The sequence below is a fragment of the Mercenaria mercenaria genome, chromosome 15, assembly GCF_021730395.1.
Source record: "Mercenaria mercenaria strain notata chromosome 15, MADL_Memer_1, whole genome shotgun sequence".
NCBI classification, from domain to species: domain Eukaryota; kingdom Metazoa; phylum Mollusca; class Bivalvia; order Venerida; family Veneridae; genus Mercenaria; species Mercenaria mercenaria.
Window position 1 is genome coordinate 45,517,411 of NC_069375.1, and position 13,033 is coordinate 45,530,443.

The 13,033-nt window shown below is 33.1% G+C and overlaps 1 protein-coding gene across 2 annotated transcripts in view; it reads left to right on the plus strand.

The window, feature by feature from the left end:
- Positions 1–563: 563 nt before the first annotated feature.
- LOC123559688 (uncharacterized) overlaps positions 564–13,033 on the plus strand; it is a 108,781-nt gene continuing 96,311 nt past the window's right edge. For both annotated transcript variants that reach the window (XM_053525159.1, XM_053525160.1), the window contains exon 1: positions 564–717. The gene's annotated coding sequence lies outside the window, so the exon portion shown is untranslated. The remainder of the gene's footprint in view (positions 718–13,033) is intronic.

Consider the following 13,033-nt stretch of genomic DNA (forward strand, 5'->3'; position numbering starts at 1 on the left):
CTATGTTTTCGCTCGAAAATATAGGTTAGTATTCGAAAAACGTAGTTTTACGTTCGAAAAACCCAGTTTATCGAACGTTAATCCTAGTTTTTCGACCGTGAACTAGGGTTCACGTAATTATTGGACAATTGGCTTGCCATAGTAAGCATATTTTTTCTCACCATGTGACAAATTGTATTGTTTTCTATCTTAGATAATGTATCCTGTCTCTTTTTTTATGAAAATTACAATCAACATAGCAAATAAAAGAAATACTGTAGATCTCTAGACTTTTAAAAAAATAATGTTTGAATAGATCTCTCATTTTTGTCAAAACATTAGCTGTTATGCAAAGTTCGCAGATGTTAACCAAAACAGTGTATTAAATGACGGTACTTACTGGTCTAATTCTGAAGGAGGATTTCACAGAGATAACATTAATCAAAAAGATATAAAGTCAGAACTCGTATCTACCCTACTATAGCCCGGTCTTGATACGCCATGCAATCATAATCGTAAGATTGCAAACAGATTAATATTTGACATTGTTCTAATGTCAATGGTTTTGTTTTTGCATAAATGTTAATAGCTTATTTATCATAAGTAATCAAGGTTCCTAAAAGTGGAAAAAAGTTAACCCTAATACCTTTATTATAATACAACATTTTGATCGTTTGCGTACGTTGGATAGACCGCAAAAGGGAACATATTATTTGAATACGTTTAAAACTGGTAGAGGTAAGCAATAACATAAATTTCATTACTACTAATATCTCAACAGTATAGAAATATATTTTGTTTAATATACACTTGAATGAGCTACGATAGTAACATTTATCGTTCTAACACTAGGGTCCGTCAAGTATTTTAACATGGGACGAAACGATTTTTGTTGTCTTGCACTGCATCATTGAGTGTTCCAAGTATAACGCCGTATGAACACATCCGCAGCTGTCTCCGGTATTTTTAACATATGCAAATGTTGCATTCTACTCAACCCGGGGTTAGAGGCTGAGGACGGTAGAATGCGATTTTTCTACCCTCTTTCACATGCATAGCACGTAACGTGGACCTTATCGTGCAGGGTTCTTTTGGCACCCAAAATTTGCTTGCAGTTCTTGACAAGCTCATGCCATTGCTTCTCACATGAGTCGCCGCCTCCTCTAACAGAGTTAGGTCATATTGCAGGTGTTTAAAACGAGCCAACATGAATGAAATCATTTTACAATGGGGTAGATCTATATTTTTATTTATTTATTTATTTATAATCTAGCTCTAGTTATTTACTTCAAATATAGTATTAGTCTTTATATATATACTTATTTTGAATAAACTGTTCCTCACATATTGATTGTTCGGAATAAGCCATCCATTAATTGACAAGTGTGTCTAATTCCGAACGGCTTATTTAATCTTTCAACTTTTTCCATAATGAAAAATGCAGTAAACTCCCTTCCCACTTGTGGTGTAAAAGTTCCATCAAAACATTGCCAGCGGTAAAAACTAATACTTTTAGATCCTTACGTATTACTTACATCGAAAAACAGAAACAGGTAAGAACGACTTACATTTAAGCTGTCATATAAATTCTAGTCTGTTATTTTGAAAACATGCGTGACAAAACTTTGGATTCATTGTAATATAGTATGGAATGTGTTGATATCACTTATGTTAGGTCGTGGATTAGATTGGTGCCTTTCAAAAATTCAAAAATGTCATTGGAAAAATGTGTTCGGAATGATCCCCTTGTTCGGGATTACATAGATATATGTATGTGACAAAATCTCCCAAAATGTGCCCAAGTGAAGGACATCGTTTTTCACTAAGAGCTGCAAACTTTTCACTTGTACCTTTAAGGTAATGAGACGTACAGAAAATGAATAAGAAGGAAAACCAACAACATGGCACTGTTTATTTATTTATTTCTCATCACCATACATGCAGACATGATACAAAAATATAAAACAAAAAGACATGATTAAATAGTTTGCTGCCACTCATTTATTAGATACTAGTATCTGAGATAAGAGTAAAAAATATCTTCAAATTACATTTAAGACTGTCACTCTAGTGTCAATATAACCAATCATCTGTAGACTTTTAATGTCAATCAGCTCAACACTAGAAATAACAATGTTGCTAATATCCGTGGAGCAGGGAAACTACAGACACTAACGAAAAGCAAACCATGATGTTTCTGTATTGCCTAATGTACATTTCAGGTCAACGTATCATTATCACAATGCCACAATTTAGTTTCCATGTGAATGGCTCATCAGTGTGTCTAGTCTAAATACATAACAGTAATATATATAATATGCTGGAATTATTCTGCCATTCTGCTGGAGTTATTCTATTCTGCTATTCTGCCATTCTGCTGGAGTTATTCTGCTATTCTGCCATTCTTCTGGAGTCATTCTGCTATTCTGCCATTCTGCTGAAGTTATTCTGCTATTCTGCCATCCTGCTGTGTTATTCTGCTATTCTGCTGGAGTTATTCTGCTGTTCTGCTTTTCTGCCATTCTGCTGGAGGTATTCTGCTACTCTGCTATTCTGCCATTCTGCTGAGGTTATTCTGATATTCTGCCATTCTGCTGGAGGTATTCTACTATTCTGCTAATCTGCCATTCTGCTGCAGTTATTCTGCTAATCTGCTATTCTGCTGCAGTTATTCTGCTATTCTGCCATTCTGCTAGAGTTATTCTGCTATTCTGTCATTCTGCTGGAGTTATTCTGCTATTCTGCTAACTTCACACAGATCTATATATATTTCATTGTTTTATTTAAATATGCGTCTGAGATGTCAAAATTCAAACTTTTCAAACAATTCAACTTTCAGAAATGTTACCATAATATGCGTTAAATTAACTTTGGGGTAGCATTAAAATTGCAACACCTCAAATGGCATGTTTACGAAACTTACAGTAATTAGGACATTATTTCAAACAGATCATGTGGAAAGTTTCAAAAAAATTGATAATTAAAACGTGCCTGTTAAATAAAATTCGGATTTCTGCAGTCTAAATATTTGAATATCTGCGTGGAGCGGGTAATTAACCAAACACGCCCATGGGAACCTAACTTATGACCAGATTTTGCTAGACTGGAGTAAGAAACGAAATAGAAAAAAAATGCTCGTCCTTAAATGCGCGTTTGCTCAGGGAGTGATAATTTATCAAGAAAAACAAGATACAAGCAACCTTTACTCCCGTTTAAGGGGGTACTAAGTCCATGGTCATACATCTGTAATCGCAAATTTAAGAATATTTATCGGTAAGTGTTCTTTGCGATCCCTAAAGTACATAATTTTACGAATTTACTGCAGTTATCTCACAAGTACAAAATTTGAAAATGTGCCTCTCTATTTTGACTTCAAAATATGACAATATGACAAAGCTAAAGATATCTGTTTTGCATGATAAATGCGATTTGTCTTTTTTTTGCAATTTTCTTTTTGAACCTGTTGTATATTATTTGATCTATGATTATTTACAATGGTTTGCTTCCATTTAATGTTTCAAATATAATTTTATTCATTCAATCGGCAGAAAATAAAGTAAATTTATTTGACAAATTATTTCGTTTTGGTTTTACATGAGACAAAATTGCAGGAAAGATTTAATTCGAATGTAAACGTTATATGTGTCGCTCTGATCTCGAAAATTTTATACCAGTTTAAAGAATTTGTATTTGAATATATGATGGATGAGTAATAAGCAAATCGGTACTTTTAGATTAAATAGCACGATTTACAAAAACAGACTGACGGACGTGAAATCACGGTTCACAAAAATGTACGTATATAGGCGTGATTAAAGGTTCACTGAAAAAAAGTTACAGAAGTAAATGTAAAGTACGTGTTATAATTGTGACGTCGTCTTTGAAAACCGGTCCAGATGCGGCATGACGTAATATCGAGAAACGACGTTTAAAGTTGCGCCAAGTTTACGCGCGCAGCTTTTTTACACATGTTTTAATTAGCAAAAGTTTGACCGTTAAAATACGACTGTTTGTTACATGATTGATGACAGCCTACTACAGAAAGAATATTTAGACATCAGACCTGTAAAAAAATAGTGGTGTTACGCCTGAGGCAAAATATTTCGTTGAAAATTGTTTCCCCTTCGCTATGTTTCCGGTTTCGGATTTTAACAGTAAAACAGGGAAGCATGTGAAGTTTACTTTTGTTTAACTACCTTTTGTTCAACGATGAAGGGATCTGAGACTTGTAATACTGTTTACTGATTTGGTAAGTACCGTTTAAAAACAGTTGTTAATGAAGTTCTCTAATATATTTGAAACTTTCACTGAAATAACTCGTTTTTTTTTACCCGGAAGTGAATCCAAAACACACCGAGGGAAATTTATGAAATTTATCTTGTGGCCACTAAACACAGATGAGTTCACTATGCCGTGTATTTAATATAAAATGGCCAGTTGGGTTATCACAAAGATTATTGAAGGCAGGCAGCTTCTTACTCGAGGTGACCAGGATTCATCAAATTCGTTTATTGTCCATAGTAAGCATTATTATGGAAAATACAATATACATGTAGCAATGATAAATAATAAATTTGATGCAGACTTATATATGCCTGCCTGTGTCACATCATTTCTCGAAAAGTCCCCTCTCAAGTAGTAGCCAAGGTATTTTAAAAGGAAATATGCAGATGTCCGGTAACCGGACGCCTACCCTGCATTCTAGCTGTCCGGCAACAATACGACTAGCCTCTCCGCGAATGTTTTTCTAGCTGTTCGGCGATCTTTTTATATATGAATACTGTAAGGAAATAAATTTATTGTATCATTTTTGGCATAGGTTTGAATATTCACCTGCAAGGCGTATACAATATTTTAAAATTGATTACCGGACACCTAGAAAACCCCTATACGATAGAAATTTGGATAGGCTTATAGGCGTCCTGTTACTGGTTGGCTAGAACACCGGCTAGGTTTCTGGTTACCGGATGTCTAGACACTTCCATTTATAAAATGGTAACTGTTTTTGCTGTGGGTCTCATAAGTCATGTTATTTCTGTCTGGTGACTACTCTCTTTTTCTATTATTGTTGATTCAGAATGTTTTGTAACAGGATGATTTTGTTTGGATAGTGGGAATTTATGCTATATAATGAAAATCTTTTTAATTTTGAAATTTTTGAGCCTTGCTGTGTGTAAAACAATTTATGATCCTGTAAAAATAGATTCATAGTATAATAACTTTTATAGTATTTTGTGGTAAGTTAATGAAACCTTTCACAATCACATTATTAATTTAGTATTCATGAAGTTTATGATTTTAGTGATGTTTACAGTACATGTAATGTATCTTCTTTCAGATGATAATCCTTGTTCCTTTGATGGTTCATTCCACTATACAGCTGGTTCATATACCCTACAACAGCCAGGAAATTGGTCTGTTTACTTTAAGATCCCAAGAAAATGTAACATATTTTGGATGTGCTTTGAGGAACCAGGTAAGTAACATGCAGCTAATGGCTCTTATTAAAATTTTAATGCAATATATTATTTATTTATACCTCTGTCTAGGTTTTGTTGGAGTCAATTCAAAATAAGTCTACTTCTGCACTAATGATTTGTACACTGTATGTACTATGACTATTAAATGGCTTAAACTGACAAAACTGGCATTATTGAAATTTAATTTCAACAATCTGGTTTTTAGGAGGATCAGTTGGTGTAAAGTCTTCATTACATTGGCTATTAGCCTGAAAAAAGTCTGTGGCACTCAATAAGTACATGGATGATTTGAATGCTTAACACAACATGTACATGTGTATAAGTTGATATCTCATTAACTTGTAGAATATAGTTCTAAATAATAGGAATTTTAATTAAGTATTCAAAGTAAATCAATTAATTGTAATTTAGTTTAATTGTAATGTGATTATTTTCAAATTTAATTAACCCATTCTTGACTTAGACATTGTGATGTGATTTAATTTTTTTACCAGTTTTATTGCACCAAAAATGTAGATTAGAATGAAGACTGTAAAGGTTCCTGAGATACATGAAGATAACAGATACTTTTACCAAAGACTTTTAAATCTTTTTTCAGGAATGCAAGTGTTTCCTCTTGTTTATGAAGCAACTCAGTTGGTTAAGGGGCAGACAGCTTGTGAGCATGGTACATCACTACCTGTATTGGTATTCCATTTTGACAATGTTGCTAGCTAGAATAGAAATAACATCTTGCTGTAGTACAGTCTGTGGAGACTTTTACTAGGTAACAACCATTTTTGATAGCTGTTAAAACAGTGTATACTTTTAACCCTTAGGCAGCTATGTCCGTCTTTGCAACCAGTGCAGATGAAGATCAGCCTGCACATCTGTGCAGTCTGATCATGATCTGCAGTGTTTGATACTTTGCAAATTTTCTATGAGAATCCCCTATAAGCTATAAATGGTACTGTCTCTATTTAAAGATGGAGTAGTCAATTTTACAAATTTAGCAGGTTAAGGGTTAACCCAATAAATGCAAAAAATGTTTTTTTAGAACATCCTATTTGCAGTAATCAAAATCTACAAACGAAGTACATTTTATATACTGACAGCACGCTGTTGTCAGTCTGTTTATCAATATTTTAGAGCATTGGTTGTAAGAAATTAAAGAATCATCTGTTATCAAATAGTGATAACTCTGCTTTTATTAAATAAAGAGACTTCTAGGTTAATTATTTAAAATAATATGGTTAATTATTTAAAATAATATGTTTTACTTATTTGTTACAGGATATCACAGATCGATTGAATATTCAACAATGATCACAGACCATGCAAAGTTTGAATCTGACTTGCACTTTTGAATTTAGAAGAATCTGTGGAGGAGGGTGAATGCCGAGACCTTTAATAATACATGATATTGCTGACACAGTGTGTCAGTCATCAAAGAAAGGCCATAACACCGCACAGTTGGTCAACAATGATCTAAATCCTCTCACATTCTACCAGTGGAGAAATATCTTATCACAATATTTTAAACTTTTGAAGAAGATAACCAAGTATTACCACTTAATCATGTCTGCAGAAACACCTGGATTGTTAGTGTTAAAAGTGACAGTCCAGTTAACTTACTAAAATCTACTCCCCCTTGCCAAACGAATATTATTGACATGAAGAATGACACAAGCCTGACAATGGTACCTGTATGAACTCATAAGAGAATAGTATTTGTCTGAAAAGTCAAAGGATTCTGTTTGTCCCAAACCACTTCAACTAAAAAACTGAAATTGTGATTGGCGAGGATTTTTCTGAGAACTGAAAAAAGGAAGTGAATGGAAAAGATAGAAATTGTTGTTGAATTCAAACGTTTTAATACACAACACTTTAGCCTGTTTTGCTGTTCATATAGATGTGTTTAGCTGTTAAGGTTAAACATCTAGTAAAGGTTGTAGTTTCAGTTACCTACATTTAAGTATTGGCTGGAAATAAATATTTACTTTTCATCAGAGTTTGTAGCAGTGTAACCTTCATTAAAAGTTAAGCTGTTGTGTTAATTATTAAAGTATTTTTAGAAAAAGGAATTTAGTATGTATGTTGCCATGGTAACATAATTCAAATTATATTTCATTGAAATTATGGATTTGTATTTCAATAAGGGATCTACAGTATATAATGTAATGGTAAAAGAATGTTCACTTTTTTGTATTGTCAGTTATAACTAGCCAGTGAAAAAACAGATTATGAGGAAAGGGATGACTGATATGTTTATTCTTACATAACTACTTTTGTTACAGAACATGGCTGTTTTAAAGTTTTTATGTGAAATTTTCAGATTTCTTTCCTGAATACTTATACTTTCAAATATTAGAAATACTTTTTTTAAAATAAGCTCTTGCTTTTAAGTATTATTGTGGGAAAAGGGAATTTAAAACATATGTCGCCATGGTAACACAATTTTCCTAGAAAATATGGAAAATTTTTAATTAGCTGTACTTTCTAGTATTCTACTTTAAAATAAGCATAAACAATAAAAAAAAATCAATAGTAATATATGTTTCATTTATTTCAAAATAGTTATTTATTACCAGCAGGTAAAAGGCAAGTTATGAAGAAACGATGACAGAAATGTCTAATTCTTATAGTTATTACTCATGTTATAAACACTGTCATAAAACAAAACATTTTAATTTTTTAACATGAAATTTTGAGATAATATTTTTGAATACATACCACTTTATAATATTCAAGTTATCTGAAACAATTTTCCAAATTTAGCTCTTTTTTAAAGTACTATTGTAGAAAACAGAATCGAATGCATATGTTGCCATGGTAACATAATTTAATAATGTTTTTATAGAAAATGTGAAGGACTTTAGCCAGCTAGATCTTTGCACTTTAAGAGAATATCTAAATATTCTTTGTAAAAGAAGATTCATTTATTTAAAAATAGCCAGTGATTACCAATAGGTGAAAACACAAACTGAAGAAACAACGACTGAAATAGTTTATTCTTATGGTTATTACCCATGTTACGAGATCTGTCATAAAACCAAACATTTTATATCTTTTCACATATAATTTTCAAATTTTACTTTCGAATACATATACTTCATTATATTCAACTTACAAGAAACATTATTTTAAATTAAGCTTTTATTTTAAGTACTATTGTAGAAGAAGCAATTTATTGCATATGTTGCCATGGTAACGCAATTTGAATAATGCTTTCATAGAATTATGAAAGATTTAAATTAGCTGTATTTTTCTGTTTTAAGAAAGCATCACAAAAATAAAATTTCATAGTTTTTTTCCAAAGTAGTCATTTATTATCAGCATGTAAAAGACAAGTTATGAAGAAACAATGACAAATCTATCTTATTCTTATGGTTATTACCCATGTTACAAAAACTGTCATAAAACCAAACATTTTTAATATTTTCATGGGAAATTTTCAGTTTATTTTTGTAAATACATATGCCTTAAAATATTTTACTTTTTAAAATCCTTATTTCAAGCTAACATGTTTTTTTTTAAGTTTTATCATAGAAAAGGGATTATAATATATTTGTTGCCATGGTAACACAATTTTAGAAATATTTTTTATAGAAATTGTTGTAGATTTTAATTGATTGTCATTTTGTGTATTAAGAAGGGATCTTACTTTTATCATGCAATTGTAACAAAAGATAAATTTATTTCAGAATTGTTAGCCATTACCAGTATGTGAGAAATAAACTAGAAAGAAAGGATAACTGAAATGTACTGTTTTTATTTTTAATATCTATGTTACGAAATATGTCATAAACAATTGACAGTTTTGAAGATTTTCATCTGAAATTTTCAGGATTTATTTCTGAATGAATATACTTTCTAAATATGCAAAAACCTGAAAATGTCAAAATTCCTCATCTGGACCCATTTTCTCAGTCATGGTCACATATTAGGAATACATGTATGATGAATTTTATATTTAACAAAACGGTACTAAAATTAGAGGAAAATTTTATTAAAACGCGTAAAAAGCTCAATTCCTATCTACGACTGGGAAAAACGCTACAAATAAAAAATGGTGTAAAAGTATCCAAAACACACACAGCCGTCAGAAATATAAATATTTCAGTCTTTACTGTGGAAGTCTTTTCTTGGAAGAACAGACGTATTATGTCACGGCGCGTGCGTGAACCAGGCTTGAAGGTCAAAGGTCAAAGTCAAAACAAGGTGCAATCTGTGAGGCATAATTTGTATCCAGAACAGTCTTGACATATGTGTAGCAGTAAAAAAAGACACTGTACAGCAGGCAGATTCTTGGTTGGTAGGTGAAATGTCAAGGTCACAAATTGAGCTCAAATTTCTCCTTTGTAGTTTACTTTTTGGAGTACAGCTTCAAAACTATCAAGGTGTTGATTTTAAACTTGGAATATAGATGTGTGGCAATGACTTGATTTAAGAGTGAAACAATCCATATTATTTCCAACAGCCGCTCACCCAGTCCCATTCAATATTAGTTCCGCTCTTAATAGAAACAACACATTTTTATATTCTTGTTCGAATGAGCCAGGTCGATGGGTCAAATGTCACGGCTGCTACAAGATAAAATTTGTCCGTCATATTTTGTGTCAATATCATGACTTAATAACCATTAAACGTATTGACTCCAAACTTGATGTATTTGTAGGTTGTGATGAGATAAAGTGCAGAGCACATAAACTGGGATGGTATGTCTAAGGTAAAGGTCCAAAACCTTTGAATTTTGTGTTTGTAATACAAATTCAACACTATTCTTTTTTTATTGAAATTTGAGCTATAGGTTAGTGGAAAAGCCCGCCCGCTTAGCTCAGTAAGTAGAGCATTGGTCTACGGATCGCGGGATCGTGAGTTCGATCTTCGGGCTGGGCGTATGTTCTCCGTGACTATTTGATAAACGAAATTGTGTCTGAAATCATTTGTCCTCCACCTCTGATACATGTGGGGAAGTTGGCAGTTACTTGCTGAGAACAGGTATTTACTGGTACAGAATCCAGGAACACTGGTTAGGTTAACTGCCCGCCGTCACATGACTGAAATACTGTTGAAAAACGACATTAAACCCAAAGCAAACAAACAAACAAACAAAATAGGTTAGCGGTGATGAGACGTTTACATGAGTGAAATAATGTACATTACTTATCCATCATCTTCTATCCAAATTTTGTTTCTTTACATTTCACCTCCCCTCCTCTGATCTATATCTCTTCGGGTGTATATTGCTCCGCTGTGTCATTTGTAATTATAGACCAAAATATTTAGATAAAATGTCTGGCAACCAAAGAATCTGCACTACTACCATTGCTGAGAAAACTGTAAATCAATCTGTAAATAATTCAATAATTACAAAATAAATATTAGGTAAGTATAATCGGGGAATTGTCATCGAATCACTTATCCCAGATAGTAAGAGTCAGCAAAAATAATATTAATTAAAGCGTTGGACTGCATGCAACATGATTAACTAAAAGTTGATAATTGTTTTAAAGAATGGAACTCTGTATCAATACTTTAAGGGTGGTCAAAATGCAGTCAGGGAGTAATTGAAACGAGAAAGTCATGATGATGTTAATAATACTGATAGTCCTACGTCCTTTTGAATATTTTTGTAGAAGTATGTAGTCCGAAATATCTATAATAGTATTCTGCATGTGTCTGTTATGCAATGAGAAAACTTTATTTTATTAAGATGAATGTGTGTTCCGAACTTTAACATATAATTAAACACTCCTAGAAACCATATTGATAGAACACAGCCATTTGGCTTAATTGAATTTAACATTTATTGTCCGATAGGAAACGGGACACATTATTTTATAAATCGATTTGTAATGCTTCATGATTTTAACAATATTTATCCGACATTTAGGTAAAGGATATCCAGAGAAATGTCAGATCTCTTACAGAATATATCATTTATAATATGGACAAAAGGCCCGGCAGCTCTGGATGTAATGAAAAGGGCGCTGTCTGGTCATATTCAATCTGCATGGATACACTTCCTGGAGACTTTGGACCACGATGAGATAGAACACTTACAGCAGTTTATAGAGGATTTAAACAACGATTTAGTTGTCGCTGACAGGAAATCAAAATCATGGATTTTCCTTTGCAACCATAAACGTTGCAAAACGTTGTTGCAGAAACTGACTGCGATTCGACAAAACCCAAAATCTTTGAATATTGTTTGGAAGACAAGTAAGCTTCTTTTATCACTTATGATAACGTAACAAATCATCTAAGAAATACCGAAAGATACAGCATATTCAGCAGTGTCAAAGTTCAGTACGGTCTCCCAACCTAAATAATTAAAGTATTATTCATCTATATATCCGCCATTTTAGCTCTCATTTGGGCGTAACGGATATAAGGCGATAAAAATATGAAAACATCTCCCATCAACATTCGGCATTGTCAAAAATGATATTGATATAACCCTTTTACAACTTCCGCCACACATTTCAATTAAACTGAGTATGTATAACGCTCCCTTTTAATGGTATATGTATGTATGTAAAAGATAAATATGAACATGATGAACAAGAAAAAAGTTAGGCCATTCTCAATACGATTTTTATTCTTATACTTTTCAGGCTGTAAAACAGTCAGAACAGCAAAGCAAGTTGACTACCGAACCATTTGTAATACATTCTATTGGCACGTGGCTAATACGTTCATGTTTTATGGAAATGAGCGGAACGAAATGTCAAACACATGTCCGGATGATACAGACGTAGCACTGGTACTGAAAATGATGAAAAACTGTACGCTTTTTGAAATAGACGAGGCAGAACTTTACGAACAGGTACAAACCCGTAACGATTTGGTTACAGATATTAAGGCCCCTGTCATACCAAACTAGTTCACAAAACGGTCCAACCCATCCTAATAAATCGTAAAACGGGCTGGGACCTGGCTAGCGGGCTGCGACCTGACTAGAACGTTTGAACTTTGGCCGGATAATATACATAATGCAATCGTAGTTATTTCATAAACAGTTCTCGATATGTCCCTAGCGTCTTTATCCCGTCCGTTTGTAATAAATTCATATTTCGAAAAATTGCTCGTTCACCTTCAAGCCCGTATGTAGTCAGATTTAAGCAGTTCGTAACTAGTCCTACTTCGTTCCAAGTACGTCGAAATACGTTCTAACTAGTTTGTAACTTGAACAACTCGTTCACAGACAGTTCTGATTACGTCCTCACCTCGTCCCTAGAACGTTCGGGACGTAAATTGCGATCACGTTCTGACCCGACGGATACATAAAGCCATCTCGATTCCTGGTTCTAGAGCCTTTCTGTAGTTAGTGTTTTCTTTTTCTCTTAAATGGGTAATGCTTTCAAGAAGTTCGTCAAATATTGGCGGCGTCAGAAAGTTGTAGAAAAACCATCAGTTGATGATATTATCCTACTGCTAATCTTCTGTCCGGTTTTAACCAGTTTCTAACCCAACATGTGATTGATTTTCTTCTTTGTCTTTTCTCTTATTCTGTAACTACTTTGTATTCCAACAAGAAACTGCATGAAACTCGGGGCGTTCAATTCTTTATGTGAGGAAACCGTTCAGCT